Source organism: Helianthus annuus, chromosome 14 (assembly GCF_002127325.2).
Source record: "Helianthus annuus cultivar XRQ/B chromosome 14, HanXRQr2.0-SUNRISE, whole genome shotgun sequence".
NCBI lineage: Eukaryota > Viridiplantae > Streptophyta > Magnoliopsida > Asterales > Asteraceae > Helianthus > Helianthus annuus.
The window spans coordinates 93,907,422-93,928,264 of record NC_035446.2 but is presented as its reverse complement, the minus strand read 5'-3'; the positions used below and the strand labels follow the sequence as shown (position 1 = coordinate 93,928,264).

The following is a 20,843-nucleotide window of genomic DNA, read 5'->3' as shown; positions in this document are numbered from 1 at the left end:
AGGGTATTAATGATTAAAATATAATAATATCGAAAATACTAAATTGAACTTGTTAAATTTTGTAGATGGCCGCTAACAATGCAAACCCGATTAACCAAACCGTCTGAAACCTATCACTAAGAACCATCCTTGAAAAGGATCGTCTCAACCATAACAACTTCATGGATTGGTTTCGAAACTTGAGAATCGTTCTCAAGCAAGAGAAGATATCCTATGTGTTGGACGATCCTATTCCCGATGAACCTAACGTGGAAGATGTGGAAGCCTACAATGATTGGGTTAAGTATACCGAGGACTCCATGCAAGCCTCATGCCTCATCTTGGGAACTGTGATTCCCGAAATTCAAAAGGATTTTGAACATCACGGGGCATACGACATGATTACCCAGTTAAAGGAAATGTTCCTACAACACGCAAGGGTAGAACGCTTCGAAACTGTTCGGGGCGCTTCATGCATGTCGAATGAAGGAAACCCAATCAGTATGTTCTCAAGATGTAAAGCCACATTGATCGCCTCGAACGGCTAAATTGTCCCGTCTCTAAAGAGTTGTCTATAGATTTGATCCTCAATTATTTAACAAAGAAATTCGAAAGCGTTGTAATGAATTACAACATGAATGGATGGGACAAGAGCATTGGTGAGCTTCATGCAATGCTCAAAACGGCCGAAGCAGGAATGGGAAAAAAGGCTTTACCCGTCCTAGCGATCAATGAAGGAGGCAACAAGAAGAGGCCCCACCCCGACTCTAAAGCAAACTATGCTAAAAGAAAGGGACACGTTAAGGGAAAGGGAAAAGCTAAAGCAGAACCCGCCAAGCCAAAAGAGAAAAAGCAAAAGGTTGCTACGAATGACCCATGTTTTGGATGTGGTGAGATAGGACATTGGAAGAGAAATTGTCCAACCTATCTTAACGAGTTGAAAAACAAGAGGGATGCAGGGCAAACCTCAGGTACTATCTTTATGATACATGTTGAGCTTAATGTTATTTCTTCTAACACATGGGTACTAGATACCGGATATGGAACTCATATTTGCAATTTGTTTCAGGGGTTCAAAAGAAATAAACATTATAAGAAGGGAGACGCTAGTCTCTTCATGGGCAACGGAGCAAAAGTTGATATCGAAGCTCAATGAGACTATGTTTTAGAGCTTCCAAGTGGTTTGGAAGTTATTTTGAAGAATGTTTTGTATGCTCCTAGTTTAACGAGGAACATAATTTTTGTTTCCCTTTTGAGACAATGTGGTTTTAAATTCGAATTTGTTAACCAAGACATTTATGTTTCTATGAATGATGTGTTTTACTTTAAGGCTATGCCTTTAAATGGTATTTATGAATTAGATCAAGATAACACATCATATGATAGCTCAATGTACCAAGTAACCAACAAGAAACTCAAAAAGGATTTGAGTGATTCCTATCTTTGGCATTGTCGCCTTGGAGATATAAGCAAGAATCGCATGCATACACTTCAGAAAAATGGTCTTTTGAATACAAATGAAGATTATTCATTTGATGTATGCGAATCTTGTTTACAAGGCAAAATGACCAAGACACCCTTTAGTGGAACATTTGAAAAGGCTAAAGATTTATTAGGTATCATACATTCGGATGTATGTGGTCCTTTTAAGCCGATGACTAGGAATGGTGAAATATACTTCATTACCTTTACCGACGACTATAGTCGTTATGGTTATTGTATTTACTAAGACACAAGGATGAAGCATTTGAAATGTTCAAAGACTTCAAAAGTGAAGTAGAAAATCAACTCAAGAAAACAATCAAAGTCCTTCGCACCGATAGAGGAGGTGAATACCTTAGTGGTGCTTTTCAAGATCATCTTAGAAGTTGTGGGATTATCTCACAACTTACTCCTCCTAGAACACCACAACATAATGGTGTGTCCGAAAGGAGAAATCGAACTCTATTAGATATGGTTTGATCTATGATGTCTAGAATCACATTACCTCCATCATTTTGGGGTTACGCTTTGCTCTCCGCAGTCCGTATACTAAATATGGCCCCAACCAAGAAAGTGGAAAAGACACCTTTTGAAATATGGCATGGAAACCCTCCATCATTCTCATTCTTAAGGGTATGGGGTTGTGAAGCTTATGTTAAGCAATACACCCCAAATAAATTGGAAGTCCGATCCACTAAGTGTATCTTTGTAGGATATCCTAAAGATGATATAGGATATTATTTCTACTATCCAACCGCGCAAAAGGTATTTGTTGCACGAAAGGGTAAGTTCTTAGAAGCTAAGTTCCTTATGGAAGGAACTAGTGATAGAACAGTGGAACTTGAGGAAGATCAAGAACCACAAGACGATACACGTTTGGTTAACACTAGCGCTCAACAAGAGGTTGTTGAAAACGATCAAGAGGTTGATCAGAACACACAAAATGTTCGCAGATTTGGTAGAATTAGTAGTCCACCTAAAAGATATGGATTTTTCATGGATGGATGCTACGTGGTAGATTCAGATGAACCAACCACATACCATGATATAATGTCAAAGTCCGATTGTGACAAATGGCTTGAAGCCATGAACATAGAGATGCAATCCATTTATGACAACCAAGTTTGGGAATTGGTTGTGCCAATAGTTAACTCTAAAGTAGTTGGAAGCAAGTGGGTTTTCAAGAAGAAAACTGATATGCATGGTAACTTGGATACTTATAAAGCAAGACTTGTAGCAAAAGGTTTCACTCAAACTCAAGGGATTGATTATGATGAGACCTTCTCGCCTGTGGCGATGCTAAAGTCAATCAGGATATTATTTGCCATAGCTGCATATTATGAGTATGAGACCTGGTAATTGGATGTCAAAACGGCTTTTCTTAATGGATATCTTGATGAAGATGTCTATATGGTTCAGCCTGAAGGTTTTGTCAATCCAAAACATCCTAACAAAGTATGCAAGTTAAAGAAATTAATCTATGGATTGAAACAAGCATCTAGAAGTTGGAATCACCGTTTTGATGAAGAAATTAATAATTTTGGATTCATCAAGAACGGCGATGATGCTTGTGTGTACAAGAAAGCTAGTGGGAGCATCATCACTTTCATAGTACTGTATGTCGATGACATTCTACTATTTGGGAATGACATTCCAACCATGGAAGGTGTAAAAACCTGGCTCGGAAGTTGTTTTTCCATTAAGGATCTTGGTGAAGTCGCCTACATTTTGGGAATCAAGGTCTATAGGGATAGATCAAGGCGCTTGATAGGTTTAAACCAAAGTGCATACATTGAGAAAGTCTTGAATAGGTTCCAAATGGAGAACTCTAAGAAAGGTTTTGTACCTATTCAAAAGGGGACAATATTGAATATATCTCAATGTCCAAGCTCAAAGGATGAGCAAGAGAAAATGAAAGGAGTCCCATATGCGTCTTCTATAGGATCCATCATGTATGCAATGATTTGCACTAGACCGGACGTCTCATGCGCCTTGAGCATGACGAGTAGATACCAGCAAAATCCAGGTAACAGTCATTGGAAGGCTCTTAAGTGCATATTAAAATACCTTAGAAGAACTAAGGATATGTTTTTAATATATGGATCTGGTGAGGAGGAACTCGTTGTAAAGGGTTACACGGACGTGAGTTTCCAAACCGATCGAAGTAATTCTCGATCGCAATCGGGGTATGTTTTCATTTTAAATAGAGGAGCAGTCTCTTGGAAGAGCTCAAAACAAGACGTGGTAGCATTGTCCACTACAGAATCAGAATACATCTCCGCTTCATTGGCAGCCTAGGAAGCTGCATGGTTGAAGAAATTCGTAGCCGACCTAGGGGTGGTCCCTACCACTCAAGACCCCATAGAGATCTTTTGTGATAACGAGGGTGCGATTGCTCAAACCAAGGAACCTCGTGCGCACCAAAAGACTATCGAGCGGAGATTCAACTACATAAGGGATGAAGTTGAAAAAGGAAAGATATGTATGCGCCAAGTTCACACCGATCAAAACATTGCGGATCCACTCACGAAGCTCCTTGACAGGGCAAAACATGAGGGTCATACATGTGCCTTAGGACTTCGATATTCTAGTGATTGGATTTGATCTATTTTTGTATTTGGATATAGAAACAATTGTTATTTTAACTCTTTTATGGTATTTTGAGTTACATTTCATTTTAGCATGTTTAAATCCATGAATAAGTTAATTATTCTAAATGTCCGTAGTCGATCATACTTGTGGGAACAAATATAAATGTAAGACTAGTATGAATTTGGATTGGTGGATATTCATTAGATATGAATATAGAGCAAAGTGTTGCTGCCAAAGTTTATAGATATTTGTGGGATACAAATATTGGACTGACTCGCTCTCAAATATTACTACATGGAATCATTTGTGATTGATCGTAAGTAAATTTTGAGTAAAGGCGAATATCATAGTATCCTCTGACCTGAGATACATACTGGGTCTTGATATTCACCAAATATTACACCTTGACCAAGTTCTTAGCTGTCTGTAGCAAGGGAGTACATAAGGCTAAACTCAGGTGTGGTACAAGGTGATTGTGAGAGACGTATGTAGTCAAGAAGGGATTTGTTCCTCTTATTTGTTGAAAGTAAGATGTCTAAGGCCTACTAAAATTAAATCAACAGAGAGTGATCACTTTATGTCTCTGGATTTAACATGACATCTGTAACGAAAGGACAAATGATAGATTCACCTAAATCATGTTCAAGTAAGGGACTTGAAGGGGATGATGTTATTGAATGGGAAATATAGTTATACGTATTAGGGGTAGTAAACTATAGTTAGGTGGTCTTTACTACTTACATCAATCTTCTATGTATCTTGTGCAAGTGGGAGATTGTTGGAGTCTGTATGCCCAAGACACATATTAGATTGATGTGGCTAGTACGTTATGATACAAGTCGAGTCATACCCAAATACAAGCTAGACAAACACTTATAATATTTATTTGTGATATGATCAAACAAATAAATATTAACACTTATAATATTTAGAAATTGGTTTTCTAAATAATTACACTTGAGAAACCAATAAATTATATGGATAATTTATTTTTGAGAGAATATTTTATTTTGTTATTTAATGGGTTAAATAACATTTTAAAAGGTTATATAAAGTCTTGTAAATACATAATGTTATATTTATAAAAGTTATAATTATAAACTAAGACTTTATATATAAAATGGAAAAATGTTTTTTTTTTAAAAACCCCCTTTAGGGCCGCCAACATGGGGCTTCCCAAGACCATGGATGGTCCAATGAACTTGCATGCATTTGCATGTCTTAGTTAGCTCTTGATTGGGAAAAAGGGAGGTGATGTTTTCTCAAACTTTTATAACCATTTGGATGATCAAAAAAAAAAAAAAAAGACTTGAGAAATTGCTCTCAATTTTTCGGTCATCATAAGGGTTGTTTCTAGTGTTCAATCTTGATCATAAGTGTTAAAAATCCTAGCTAAACTCAAGGTGTTTGTTGGAAGCTTGGGGTATACAAGCTTGAGGTCTTCTACTCTTGAAGGCAGCCATTCAAGAAGCATCATCCGTTTCATTTCTTATTACTCCAAGAAGGTAGTTTTCTAAACATCCTATGGTTGTGTTTGATAGTATGCATGTTCATATATGGATCCGGGTTTGGGGATTTTGCATATAAATGATATTTATATCTTAAAAGTAACATGTTTTAAATATTATTTCCGCTGCGTTTTTATTTCATATGGATGAAATTACTTTGATAAACATGTAAACATCCCAACAATGATGAGTATTCCAGTAACATGATGAACATGTCAGTAACATGATGAACGTGACATTAACCTGATGAACATTTAAGTAAAATGATGAACATTTTAGTAACATGATGAACATTCCATTAACATGATAAACATTCCAGTAACATGATGAACGTTTCAGTAACATGATGAACATTTCAGTAAAATGATGAACATTCCATTAACATGATGAACACTTCAGTAAAATGATGAACATTTTAGTAACATGATGAACATTCCATTAACATGATGAACATTCCAGTAACATACATGATGAACATTTTAGTAACATGATGAACATTCCATTAACATGATGAACATTCCAGTAACATGATGAACATTTCAGTAACATGATGAACATTCCATTAATCATGATGAACATTTCAGTAAAATAAATGATGAACATTTTAGTAACATAATGAGCATTCCATTAACATGATGAGACTATCAACCTAATTTACATTAAGGATAGACGAAGTTCATATGAACTTACCTTGGTACTTACCCTTACCCGTAACTTCTTACATGGTTCTCTATATACAACATACCAAACTTCATTTATAAATAAGAAGTGATTCTGGAAATCACTTACCTTAAGTGTCCGTATTCGCATTTGTTTCCTCGCCTCCTTTTGACCCCTTAGCCTTCCATGCTTCCATCCATCTTGACATGATCCCTATACTTTCATGTCATCGCATTCACATTCTTGTTAGCATACATGATTGTACATATTAACGATTATATCAAATTCATGTTTCATATTTGACTTTCATTAATCAATTCTAGCAAGTATAAGGCATATTTCCACAAGTCAATCTTTTCAAACTCATATAATTCATCACATCATCACCTGTAACACATATGGATATAACACGCATCATATGACTTTGTATAACATTACAATTTGACAAAAAGTCTAACATTGCTACTTATGCACAATTGACTTTCAGAAAGTAAACGATTTATCATATGAACTTTCGACTTAACCTCATACATCCATGTCATTATAGTAGACTATACTAATGACACTATATACATTTCATACTCACGATACAATAAGCTACAACCACATGATCATCTAGTTATATGCACACACCAAACATATTCAATTCCGTTCATTCTAGTAACATAATTCTACAACTAACACCATGACCTATGCTTAACAACCCTACATCATTCTAACTTCATCCAGTTCTAATGATCTCATATGTTTCACATTTAGTGTACTTTTACTTATCAATTCTGATTAAGCAATTATTCAAACATGTAGTAAACATCATACCAGCCCAACATAGAGTACAATATTCTAATACATACTTTTACCAAATAGCATGGCCAACCAAATCCTGCATGAATTCCATTAAAAAAATAGATTTCTCATGTTTATTTATCATCAAATACATCATATCCCCATATTATGCGATTTCATCCATTACTTGCATACCATTTCATCTATTAATCTCACCTAGGCATTTCATCAAACACTTAGTGTGCATACCACAATTTATGCATAATGTGCAAGTGTTTCATGCTTTACTTCTTACTTCATGTTTTCATTCATCAATTAACACAAAAAACATCAACAAATTCATATCACATTCAATCTACCTAACAAGAACGCATTACATGCAACATAGCACAACAAGATTTGAACAAGGACTCGCCATCTTCACCACCAGAAGTGGATTTCACCTCCAAACATCAAATAACTCTAAATCGTTCATAACCCATGTTCTATATGATGCTTATAACACATACCCATACTCAATTTCACACAAATTCGCGAATTACAACATAACCCACTTCGTACAAGATCACCAATCTAGGTTTTAAAACATACCTTACGATCCCCTTGTGAAGGTGATCATTAATCCATGCTCGGTTGTGAATTTAAGCTTTATTTAGCCTTTCAATTTGATGATCTTTCATGATTAGGGTTTTGGCTCCTATGGAGCTCTGCCCGTTTCTAGAACACACGAAAATGTGTGTTTGTGTGTGTTAAACTTTCATTAATAAAACTCATGTTTCCATCATAACAGGTTTGGTCCCTCAAGTTTCGTTTTGATTATATATAAGGGACTAAAACTCATCATCTTGTTACTTATGTACATGATACCACTAGGCTAATTTGTTCCTAGTAATTTTGTTTATGGGTTCGTTTTTTTTACTACTAACGGTACTTCACCCATTCCTTTATACTAACTGGGTTCTATATTACCAAACCCGTTTTTGTGGCGTTACAACTTCACTGTTTCATTAATAACATACATAAATACATACTTAGATCCAATAGATAACCCAATAAGTTTAGATTGTCAATTATGGATCAAAGTTAGTTTATTTGGACCAAATATAAGTTATAAAGTTTTTGTTAGATCATAGATGTCTCAATAAGTTTTAAAGTTCTAAACTTTTAAAGATGGCTTAGTAAGCCAATAAATTTTTGGTTTTCACATGTTTAAACGTGTGTGTATATATATGGGAGAGATCATGAGAAAACTCATTTTTATAAGAAAACTCTATTGAACCATTACTAAACCTTAAGAAATAAACCCTAAACCCAAAAAAACTAAACCTTAAAGGCTAACACCTAAAAGCGAAAAACGAAAAGATAAAGCTAAACCCTAAGCTCTAAAAATTTTACCTTAAACCCTATAAACTTTACCCTAGAAAAAATCCAACGCAAATATCAATTGTTTGATAGAGTTTTCTCACGAAGAAAGAGTTATCTCATGATCCTCTCCCTATATATATATACATAGGGGAGGTATCATTAGAAAACTACTCTTAATGAGAAAACTAAGAATACCATCCAAAGTTGTATTCCACACACACATATATATATATATAGATATATATATCCAGAATTAAAAGACACGCTATGGACCGTAAGGAAAATTGCTTGCGGTCTGTAATTGGGTTTCTAATAGTACACATGTGTAATACATGATATATTACACACACGTAATAATTAATTTTTTTAACGCATCTATGCAATACATCAAAAAAAATTAAAAGTTTTGTAAAAAAACAAAAAATACATGTACTATTACACATGTGTAATTTATCATGTATTACACATGTGTAATATAAAAACACCCTTGCGGATCACAAAACTTTTCTGTACGATCCCCAACGTGTGTTTTCAATGTGTTACACATATGTAGGGCTGTAAACGAACCGAACGAACACGAACGAGGCCTTGTTCGTGTTCGTTCGTTAAAGAAATAAATGTGTTCACGAACGATTCATGAACACTTACCGAACGAGATTTTATGTTCGTGTTCGTTCATTAAGGAAATGAGCGTGTTCACGAACGGTTCACGAACACAAGCGAACACAAATAAATTTGGCGAACGCGGTGAAGGATAAAGGTGGATGGCCCCGAGAGTAGCACTAGAACTTGAATCCCTTATTGTGGAACAGAGGTAGATCATATTTGATATTTGTCGATGTAAATAATGAGAAAAGAAAGGGAAATAGTGCATAAACAAGGTGAAAGATGGTTTCCTAGTTTAATTATTAAGGTGATGATATAAATAAAAGTTTAATAGTATAAAAAGTATAGACAAAATATATGAAAGTATAAAAATCTTTAATTAAAACACGAACATAAACGAACGCAAATGAACGAATGTTCACAAACACCTTACTGAACGTTCACGAACACAATTGAACGAACGAGACTTTTGTTCATGTTCGTTCATTTTACTAATCGAACAGAATTTCTTGTTCATGTTCGTTCGTTTATTAAACGAACGAACATAAACGAACTTCCCGCCGAACGGTTCACGAACTGTTCGATGAACGTTCGGTTCGTTTACAGCCCTACACATATGTAATACAACTTGAATAAAGTTTTTAAGTTTTCTCATGAGTTTTCCTATGATCGTCTCTCTCTCTCTCTCTCTATATATATATATATATATATATATATATATATATATATATATATATATATATATATATATAGGGTCAGGATTTAGAGAAAATGCCCAAAAGTGTGAGAACGGTGAGAACGTTTATGGATCGTCAGATCAAAACAATCTATGGACTAGATGACGCGGTGGCTTTTTCGTAAATAAAATCACTTTTATTAATCTGGCGCGCTTCATTAAGGGTAAAAGTGTCTTTTAACTTAACATAAAATGCCAAACTCACGCTATTAAAATCCCGCCTTAACACACATAGCACACTTCATCATAATATAACGCCATAGATATAAAACGCCAAACTTTGTTTTTAACCGATAAAGCTGAACAAACAGTACTGAAACGACGGAACTTAATTACTAGCATTTACTGTAATAAAAATCGTGCCTAAAATACGCGCCAAAAACTTTCTATATAAACAAACTATCAGAACTACTATAATGCACACCAAAACCCCAAAAACCTATATTTTCCTCTATACCATTCATCTTATAAACGCCAAAAAAAAAAAAACAAAATATCAAAGATTCCAATACGTGTTTCTTTGATATACACTATTTTCTCAATAAACTTTTGCTCTATGTAATGAGCAAGATCCTCAATATAAACGGCAAAACATACAAAAACCACAAAACTTCAAAAACGCCATTTCATGGGGATTCAGTTTTTGTTCTCAATAAAGTTTAGCTAAACAAGATGGATAACATTGTTACAAATCTTTCTTGACTAAGGATTAACAATGTTATCCATCTCGTTCAGCAAAACATTATTGAGTTTAGCACGACCAAAATTAGAAGTTTATGGTATTTTTATTTAGTGGCGTTATTGTTTTTTTTTTTGGCGTTTGATTTCCTTGTCCGATCTTATATTGTTTGTTATGTAACTTCGAAGTAGAATGTTATGAACAAATAGATAGAAAAAAAAGATGCAAAAAAATATGGTATAAAAATGATGTAAAACGCCAAACTGAGATCTGTCTGTGTTCTATAGGACTAAAATATACAAAATGCCAAACTACTCTACACTGGCTCTCGAAGACCATCTGTGTGTGTCCTGTAAGAATGAAAAATACAAAACGCCAAACTACTCTTCACTGGCTCTCGAATACCTTGTCGATCTTCTTTTAATTACGGCCTGTTTGCATGTCGATGCGTAGTGTCCATAGCCTTTGCAGTTCTGACACTGTCTTTCTTTGGCCCCGGGTTTCGACTTTGATTTCTTTTTGTCGATTTCTATCTCCTGTTTAGATTCAGGCGCTTCCAAGAACCAGAACCTTTGGATTTATACCCAACAGGGACTCTTATCGGATTCTTTTCATTTTTATATTGACCGGTTATCTCGGCAAATCTATCCCTAGAACTAGCGGGATGAGCAACAATCTGCATATCTTGAACCTTCTTCATATAAGATTGAACATGATCCTTGTATAAGGATAGCTCCTCTTTATTACCAGATAAACGGTTCAAAGTGTATTCGGTTGAAAAAATAATATCTCGCATCATACTTTGCACTTCAGGATCAAGCTCGGTCATATATTCACGACTAATTGAGTATTCAGGAGAGCAGTTTGGGGAAGCCTTTTTGTGCCATCTATTCAGAATGTATTGTTTTGGAAATTCCCTAATGTCCATAATTCTCAAAACATAGAATATATGTCTACATAGCAAACCAAATTGTTCAAAATGCCTGCATGAGCAACTGCATGTGCAATCAGACTTACGGAACATTACCTGAAAAACGCCAAAAACAATATCTCTATAACGCCATGCATAGAATGTTTGTCTAAAAAGTAAAAAAACACATTGCATATGATAAAATGCCATTAACAGAAAACGCCATAAAAACCAAAACGAGATTATTTACCTCAAATAAGGATGTACAAGGCTGTTGGAAGTCATTTACATAAAACTTAACAAACCCATCAGGCTGATCTTCGTAAAGTTGATTTATGCAATCCGCAACTCCAATAAGCTCGGCTTGAACGTCACAAAAAATACTTTTTGTGTATATGTCAACAGCTTGCCCTTCCAACAATTTTAACTACTCTTCAACTGGGGTCTTTTGGATCGAGATTCATGATCATTTTTCCGATGTATCTGACGTTGTGCTTCTATTGCAGTCTCGTAATGCGTCATGAACTCAACAAGAGTAGCTTTCACCAAAAAATGATTCTCACTCTACGACCTGGATGTCGTTCGCATAAGACCAGACATCTCCTCCATTCTATAGTATGCATGGATCCAAGATTCCCTAAGTGCAAAAATATCAGATAGTCAGTCATTATCTTCTAAATTGAACTCTGCGATAACCGCTTCCCATTCTGATTCAAACTCTTCAGAAGGTGTGAGAATATTCGTCCACACAACACCACAAATACGTTCTTTAAAATTGGTGGAATTGCACAGCCTAACACCAACCTATGTATAACACGAAAACACCATGAATAAAAAAACACAAACACAAAACTTAATTAAAAAAACACTAAGAAGGTAAAGAACGTCATGTATTTTAAAACGCAGTGTATCCTAAAACGCCAAAGGTAAAAGAAACATAACAACCTTCAGAGAAAGTTTATGCATCACATGCCACATGCATAACCGATGCCTCGTGTCAACAAAAACAACAGAAATAGCCTTCTTCATTGCTGGATCTTGGTCAGTGACAACAACTTTTGGTTGAGAACCGACAGCTTTTAGAAAAACTCTCAACAACCAAATATACGTATCAGCAGTTTCCAACGCCAATAATGTTACACCAAATGTAACATTGCAGTGATGATTGTCTATACCAGTGAACGGTACAAACACCATAGAGTATCTGCATATGAAAACACCATGAGAACTGAAACAATAATAAAACGCCATTGCATGTAAACTAATAAAACGCCATTGCATGTAAAATAATAAAACGCCATTGCATGTAAACTAATAAAACGCCGTTGCATGTAAAATAATAAAACGCCATTGCATGTAAACTAATAAAACGCCAAAAACAGAAGAAGTTGAATTATAAAATATTACTAGTTCGAACGATACGTGGTGTCAAACGAAATCACATCACCAAACACGTGGTAATTACGTTTGGCTTGATCGTCACACCAAAAAAGCCCCTTCAAACGATTTTCTTCGTCTGTGATGTAATCATAATCATACGAGAAATTAGGCTGGGAATGTTTTTTTTTTCATTCAAATGCCTCACAACCATATCGGCGTCATATTCCCTTATAAACAAGTTAATTTGCCTCTTATAGTTCTTAAATTCAACTTTACTTGCACCCACGTCTTCAAAACCGCCAAAACAAGTCTTCATAACATTAAACGCCTAGACGGGACCCAAATTCAGCTTAGACATGCTGTGTATAACATGCTTCTGGAGCTGAGTGAGGTGTCGTTCAGTTGGAAGAAAATGCTTATCGGGACGTTCAACAAGTTCATGATTGTGCTCCTCGACAAACTTATACACCTTCCATGATCCAGCCTCAAAAAGTACACATAACAGTGCACCACAATCAGTCCTCTTTGAAAAGTTCGATCGCACTACTCGCTCTTTTTGATTGGGGTCCAACGTATCAACCTTCTTGTCCTTGTATAACCCAGATCTCGTACATAAGTAATACTTAATATGTAAGACACTTTTAGAGTTTTTCTTTGTAGTCCCTTTCCTGCCTGAAAACCCACACTCCTTGGCATACTTAACATACATTAAATAACAATCATCGAGGCTTGAGAATACCAGTCCATTGTGGGCTTTAATTCTTCACTAACGTCAGGAATGATAAATGGTAATCCAATTTTGGGGCAAAGCCTTTGACTCGAGGAAGAAACTTCGTCTGAGAAAACACAGTGAGGAACAGAAAAATCAGAAAAACACAGTGATGTCTCGTAATAACATTATATATTAAAACGCCATTAATTGAATAAAAAACAAGACATAATAAACACATAATTTAAAAACGACATGATAAAAAAGCCATGAGATTAATAATTAAAAACACTTAACAACATAAATAATTAACAAAATACAACATCATAATGAAAACGCCATAATTAACAAAACTAATGTTTACACAAATTAACAAAATAGTAATAACTGATGTTCACAAATACTACTAAATAAAATTCAAAACTAAGCAAATAGATGTAAAACACCAATGATCGTAAAAACATAAGAAATATACTAGAACGTAAACGACAATTAAAATTAGTATTGAAAACTCCAAATGCAGTTCTTAATAATTGTTTAAATACCAATTAAAACGCAATTAAATTGCATAATTGAATAACGCTATTGAAAATCATACAACACATTATAAAATAATAATACAAAAAAAAACGCCATAGATGATAAAAGAACAAAACGCCATATCTGTTGCATGATTTGCTGGAACGAAAATAGAAAACGCCAACGAATTTTACTTTGTCGAACATAATCCACGTTAAACGCCATAGATCTGAGAAAGCTTGCAAAGGAGGTAATAGCTAAGAATAAATATTTGGAGTTTTAATTTGAAAGAGATTTATAACGCGAATAAGGAGGGAACGTATAAAAGGACAATCGTACCCTCGCATAACAATTAGAGCCCCCTGCCACGTGTTGGGCCAGGATCCGTTTTCACCGTTCTCACACTTTTAAAAATTCTCTCCTGAACTCATGTTGATAAACTCATGTTGTACAGTTGGTAAACTCTTATATGTTTAAATTTCTTTAAAATCTACTGATGTTTGTACAGTTGGTAAACTCTTATATGTTTAAATTTCTTTAAAATCTGACTGATGTTTGTACAGTTGGTAAACTATTAATATGTCTAACAATGATGTTTGTATAGTTTTGATCCTGGATAGTCATCATCTTTGCTTGAGAAAATGTCTACTAGACTAACAAAAGCGATACAGACGGTAAGCAGGCAAGGGTTAATATATATCTCGTGTGATTTTTTATACTGATTTGCTTAGGGTTGTATCCTTGTAGAATTCTCATGAAACTTGATCTATATATCCATGTTGCTATTATTAGAACATTAACCAAGAAATTCAGGCTTGATTCAGAAGATGATGACTCGTTTCTCTTTATGTATTTTTAATTTGACTTGGCGTTTTTTTTAATATGATGATGACTAGTTTTTCTTTATGTATTTTTCAATTTGACTTGGTGTTTTTTAATATGAATAATAATTAATGTTTACAAAAATATATCAATATTAATATTTTATTTATGTATAAACGTGTTTAAAAAGAGTTATTGTTTACAACCAATTTATGTTAATTGTATAAAGATTAAAGTACACCCGTAGTCCCTTTACACTCAATTTCAGTTTCAGATCTCATTTCAAAAAATTCAACACTCTAGTTCCTCACATTTTCAATTGCTCAATATTAAGACCCTCCCACTAACTTCCATGGGATGACCGTTAGTTTATTTAACGCTGTGAAGGGCAGTTTGGTCATTTCACTAAAAACTGACCCTTTTCAAACCTTTCAACCCTCTAGCTTCCCAAACAAGCACCAAATCACTCCCTCTCTCCTCCAAAACCCTCCGGTGAACAGTGATATCCCAGTGAATCACACAGACAACTCCGACCGTTGAAAACATGAGGCAATGCGCAATAATCTTGATGACAATCCACGTTGTTGGTACGACATTGTGTAAATTTTACTTAAATTCGTTGATTTCCTTATGCGTGCCATGTATATAATCTCAAATGTGGGTCGGTTTTCACTGAATTCTAGTTGGAATTCGCATGCAAGTGACCCGACGCACAATCCGGATTCAATACCGGGTACTGTTTAGGACTAGAAGGGGGTTCAGGATTGAGCTCTGTTTTGTGGTAAATATAGGTTTTGTTCAATCAGCTTTGGCTCTTGTTTTTCAACAATTGGTATCAGAACGAGTACGAGTATGTATAATCGACTTAGGGAGCACCTATTGCTATCCCCGATCAAGAAATCAATATAATACACTAGAGCCGTAGTTGAATCAGAAATCGGTGAAAGCTTGAGTTTTGAAATAAGAAGCAGACATCATAAATCATCTTCATATGTGGTGATTGATTGAAGTTATCTATAAATTGAACCACATGAACATTAGTCGTCAAAATGAAAATCAAAGGACTTGGAAGATTGAAGCAGAAGATAATTATCTTTCAGTACATTAGCAATTTGGATCGGCTAATTGAACAATAGAGTTTTCTCACAAAGAAAGAGTTATCTCACGATCCTCTCCCTATATATATACATAGGGGAGGTATCATTAGAAAACTCCTTTTAATGAGAAAACTAAAAATACCATCCAAAGTTGTGTTACACATATGTAATATATATATCCAAAATTAAAAAAAAAAACACGCTATGGACCGCAAGGAAAATTGCTTCTTGCTGTCTGTAATGGGGTTTCTAATATTACACATGTCTAATACATGATATATTACACATACGTAATAGTATGTTCAACGCATCTATGCAATTTATCCAAAAAAATAATTGAAAAAAAAAACAAAAAATACATGTACTATTACACATGTGTAACTTATCATGTATTACACATGTGTAATATAAATAAACACTCTTGCGGATCACAAAAATTTTCTGTATGATCCCCGACGTGTGTTTTCAATGTGTTACACATATGTAATACAACTTTCACTACAAGAAATATGTAGCAATAGCGGCGACACCCGTTGCCGCTAAAGGCCCCCTTTGTCGTTGCTAATGCCAATACTGGCGAAAAGTCGCCACTAGTAAGGTTGTCGCTAATACTTGGTCGCTTTGAACAAAATGTCGTCATACGTTGCCGCTAATGCCTCTGCCGGAGTATTGCCGGGAAGTTCGCCGGAGACGGATTTCAAGATTTCAAACATACAAATCATCATTGTTTGTTTATACTCGAAAATGAAACTTAAACACAATAACAAAAAAAATTAATTTCTTACTAAGGTCTGTTTACATTACATGGTTTTTACAAATACAAAATAAGTGGACGGAGCTATAAACAAACACTACATAACTCTACAAAAACTACAACGGTGAGGTTATTACGGCGGTGGTTGATGACGGCTTTACTAGGTGGTGAACGGTGAAACTTAGCAGTGGTTGATACGGCGACGGTTGATGGTGGCGGATGACCACGACTTTGCTAGGTGGTGAACCGTAGACCGCCGGAGGTTGATGCTAGCGATTGGTGGCAAAAGGTGGTGGTTGTTACTTGGTGGTAAATGATGGAGTTTGGTGAACATGAAGGTTGAAATGGGTGTTTGAGATGGTTGTGTGTTTTAGGAGGATACGAGATAAGGGGTGTGTTTCTTTGAGCAGGAGGTTGATGGTAGCCATTAGATCAGTTTTTAATCAATAGTCAGCAGCAAATCTTGAAGAAGCACACGGATCGAGCCTTTAGCAGCGACGGAAATAGGGGCGATGCGTGTCTTCGTCGCCGCTATTGCTCGTTGTCGCCCCTATTGTCGTCATCGCTAAAACTCATATTTCTTGTAGTGTTTAATGAAGTTTTTAAGTTTTCTCATGAGTTTTCCTACGATCCTCTTATATATATAGCCCCTAGAAACAGACCTTGGTCGGGGATTCGACTCACCACCTCCTAGCCGACCTTGGTGATCAATAAAAGACGTTTTCTTGTTGTTGGCAATCAGGGGCGTAGCTTAGTGGGGCCGGGGCGGGACCCCCCCCTCCAAACTTTTCGCTCAGTAGTGCCCGATATGTAGTTTTCATATAGAATTTTTTAGGTATATACGTTTTCGACCCCCGGTTTTATAAATTTTTTTAGGTATATACGTTTTCGACCTTTTGGTCAGAAATCTTAAGATTCGCCATTGTTCCCAATACATGTTTTACCTCATGTTAAATTATATCATTCCAATTTCAAACAAGTATAAGAGTATAAGCATAATTCCAAACGTATTTTAAAAAGCTAAAGTAGGCTAATATGGCTCAACTTTTATAAGGTGTTACACAATTTCAAAAGCATACTTTCATTTGTTTTTACAAGAGAACCCAATTTTAAACATGATAATTTGTAATTTTTTTACATTTTTTTCACATTTATAAGTCAAGCTTTTTTTTTACGTTTATTAGTCCAACTAAAAAATTAAAGAGTAAACTGTCAAAATGCTCCCCTAAAGTTTGGTCATTTTTGTCACTTTAGTCTAAAACTCAAATATTTTGAATCTGGGTCGCTTTGGTTTCAATTTTGTTGCTATTTTCATCCAAAAGCAAATTCTGGTCAGATTTTTCAGTTAATATTCAGTTTTTTTTGTCTTTTCCTCCGTTTTAATAAAGAGCAAAATGGTCAGATTTTTTTAATTTGTTATAATAAAACACTAAAAGACCATTTTGTCCTTCATTAAAATGGAGAAAAAACACCAAAAAACTGAATGTTAACTAAAAAATTTGACCAGATTTTGATTTGGGATGAAAATGGCAACAAAATTGAAACCAAAGAGAATTAAATTTAAAAGGTTTGAGTTTTAGAGTAAAGTGCAAAAGTGACTAAGCCAAAGGGACCATTTTAGCAGTTTACTTAAGATTAAAAGGACTAATATTAAACGAGTGCTTATTTTATTTAAATATGCGATTGGATTGTTGATTTTGGCGCACGCAACCCCAGATTATTTATATAAGATAAATCTCTTCTGATAAAGGGATCAACTATATCTTGAAGGTGTAAATGTGCAAAATATTCTCGCTCGTTGTTAATTTTTAGGATATTCTATGGCACTTGGTTTCGTGTGTGAATTAATGAAATATATTCCTCTAGAAAGAGCTACATGTTGATTATTGTTGCGAATCAATATTGAAGATCAATACATACCGGTATCTGTGAAGAAACGTGCTATTTTTGGTTGCTTAAAGAGATCTATAACCTCCTTTAGATTCAAGTTATACACCATGCAATGTTCAACGCGGATAAATAGGTCATTGAAAGGACGATTTTATATTGTATGATTGAATGAATAGAGGTTGAAAATCTAAGAGAACAATGTACGGTGAATAACTTGAATTTTAAGAGGTTATCGTTGTTATCTATGTGCAAAAGAAGATAGCGCGTTTCTTTACAAATACCAGTATGTATTTTGAGTCTTCATTAACACGTTTTCTCCGCTTTTGGTATACATGTAAGTGGTTCGCATCTATCTTCTATACACTTTCAAGAATTCAAGAGGTAAATGTGTGGCCGTGTGGGCTATTTGCGTATCTTAAAAGATCTTGATGTAAATGTGGGATGTTGATAAACTCATGTTGTACAGTTGGTAAACTCTTATATGTTTATATTTCTTTAAAATCTGACTGATGTTTGTACAGTTGGTAAACTCTTAATATGTCTAAGAATGATGTTTGTATAGTTTTGATCCTGGAGAGTCATCATCTTTGGTTGAGAAAATGTCTAACAAAAGAGATACAGATGGTAAGCGGGTAAGGGTTTATATATATCTCGTGTGATTTTTTATACTGATTTGCTTAGGGTTGTATCCTTGTAGAATTCTCATGAAACTTGATCTATATATCCATGTTGCTATTGATAGAACATTAACCGAAAAATGCAGGCTTGATTCACAAGATGATGATGACTAGTTTTTCTTTATGTATTTTTAATTTGACTTGGCGTTTTTTAATATGATGATGACTAGTTTTTCTTTATGTATTTTTCAATTTAACGTTTTATCTTAGTTTGACTAGACTGTTGCGATCACAGGTAGATAAACATTGATAAAACGTCAATTGGTAGATAAATAAGGGAGCAGTATTATTTAAATGAGTAAAGTACAGTTTCAGTCCTTAGAGTTTACACGCAATCACAGGTTCAACCCTCATTTAAAAAAAAATCAACAGTCTAGTCTCTATGGTTGTCAATTGCTCGCAATCAAGTGAAGATAGTTTTAATATGATGATTCACAAAAGGAGAAGGTTGTGGGCCATGCATGTTTTCCAACAGTTACTTGAACGTTTTATCTTCGTTTGACTCACATTTATGGAGATAGTTTATTGGTTATACTTAATTGGTAGATAAACATTGATAACCGAATAATCAATTTAAATTTTATCACCATTTTTAACTCTCAAGAACACGAAAGGATTTTACCAAATTCGTTGGAATTAAGTTAGAAAAATCACATCATACGAATCCTGGACGTGTTCTACATCATCCCATCTGCCAAATTTGTTCCTTTATCCATTTTATAAAACGAATTAATCCGAAGAACGAATCTAGGGCTCCAAACTTCAACGGGTGATATCTCCATCAATTCTCATCCTTTTTTAGCTGATTCCGAAGCCTAATATTATTCATGATCTTTAAAACCCTACCTACCATTTCTGTGATAGAAGGCTAATTTATTCAAATTTAATTTTAGTTGAAATTAGGCTTCTTCGTTCATATAATTTGGGACTTTTAGGTTTGGACTTGCGTTTTGATGAAATTGATAGTAGAGTATTGTTATAGATCATATTAGTATATTGTGTGTAAATTTTGGGAACCTTTAGATATTAATTGGAATTTTGGTGAATTATTTATGTTTTAATTACTTGTTAAATCAAATAAAAATACAAGTTAATCTTAAATAGATTCAATGAATATTTTTATTGATTATTTCAGATTATATAAATGTTAGGGATTATTTATACAATTTTCCTTGATTTTTGGGGATTCATGAATATAGTTTGGATTTATACATGTTTAGTTTACTTAAAAATACAAGATTTTCACAAATAAATTCAATGAATATATTTACTGATTTTTATAGATTAGTGTTAGGGTTTTGATTGATTGTAATTCGTGAGATTGATAATCAATAGAAACCCGGTTTGAAACTGAGTTGCTGATTACTACTCGTTTCTGTGATATTCTGATTAAGAGAATTCCGCACTCTTGATTGGATTGACAATTTTGTGAAGATCCATACGACTCAAGGGGACCTACAATCTACACTTTTTTATGAATTATTTAAATTTATATTAACTTCAATTATATAATTATTTTTTAATTAAAAAAACAGAGAACTCCAATGAATGACATGTGTATCAAATCAGGTTTCTTTTATTATATAGTATAGATATAGATATAGATTACGTATTAAATTTATCAAATACACATCTTCAAGTAATAATAGTGACATTTAGAATATCAAATTTATCAGCAATAGAATTATTTGA

At 34.4% G+C, this 20,843-nt stretch overlaps 1 long non-coding RNA gene across 4 annotated transcripts in view; it reads right to left on the bottom strand.

Moving 5' to 3' along the window:
- The window catches only part of LOC110908690, a 101,431-nt gene that overhangs the window by 3,516 nt on the left and 77,072 nt on the right, over positions 1 to 20,843 (bottom strand). Inside the window, exons 1-2 of one of the 4 annotated variants that reach the window (XR_002574801.1) lie at positions 7,599 to 7,761; positions 6,351 to 6,439 (exon numbers count right to left, since the gene is read on the bottom strand). The exons of 2 other annotated variants lie outside the window; for them this stretch is intronic. This is a non-coding gene — a long non-coding RNA (uncharacterized LOC110908690). Of the gene's footprint in view, positions 1 to 6,350; positions 6,440 to 7,598; positions 7,762 to 20,843 lie in introns of those variants that run through there. One more of the 4 variants, XR_002574802.1, reaches the window with a different exon arrangement.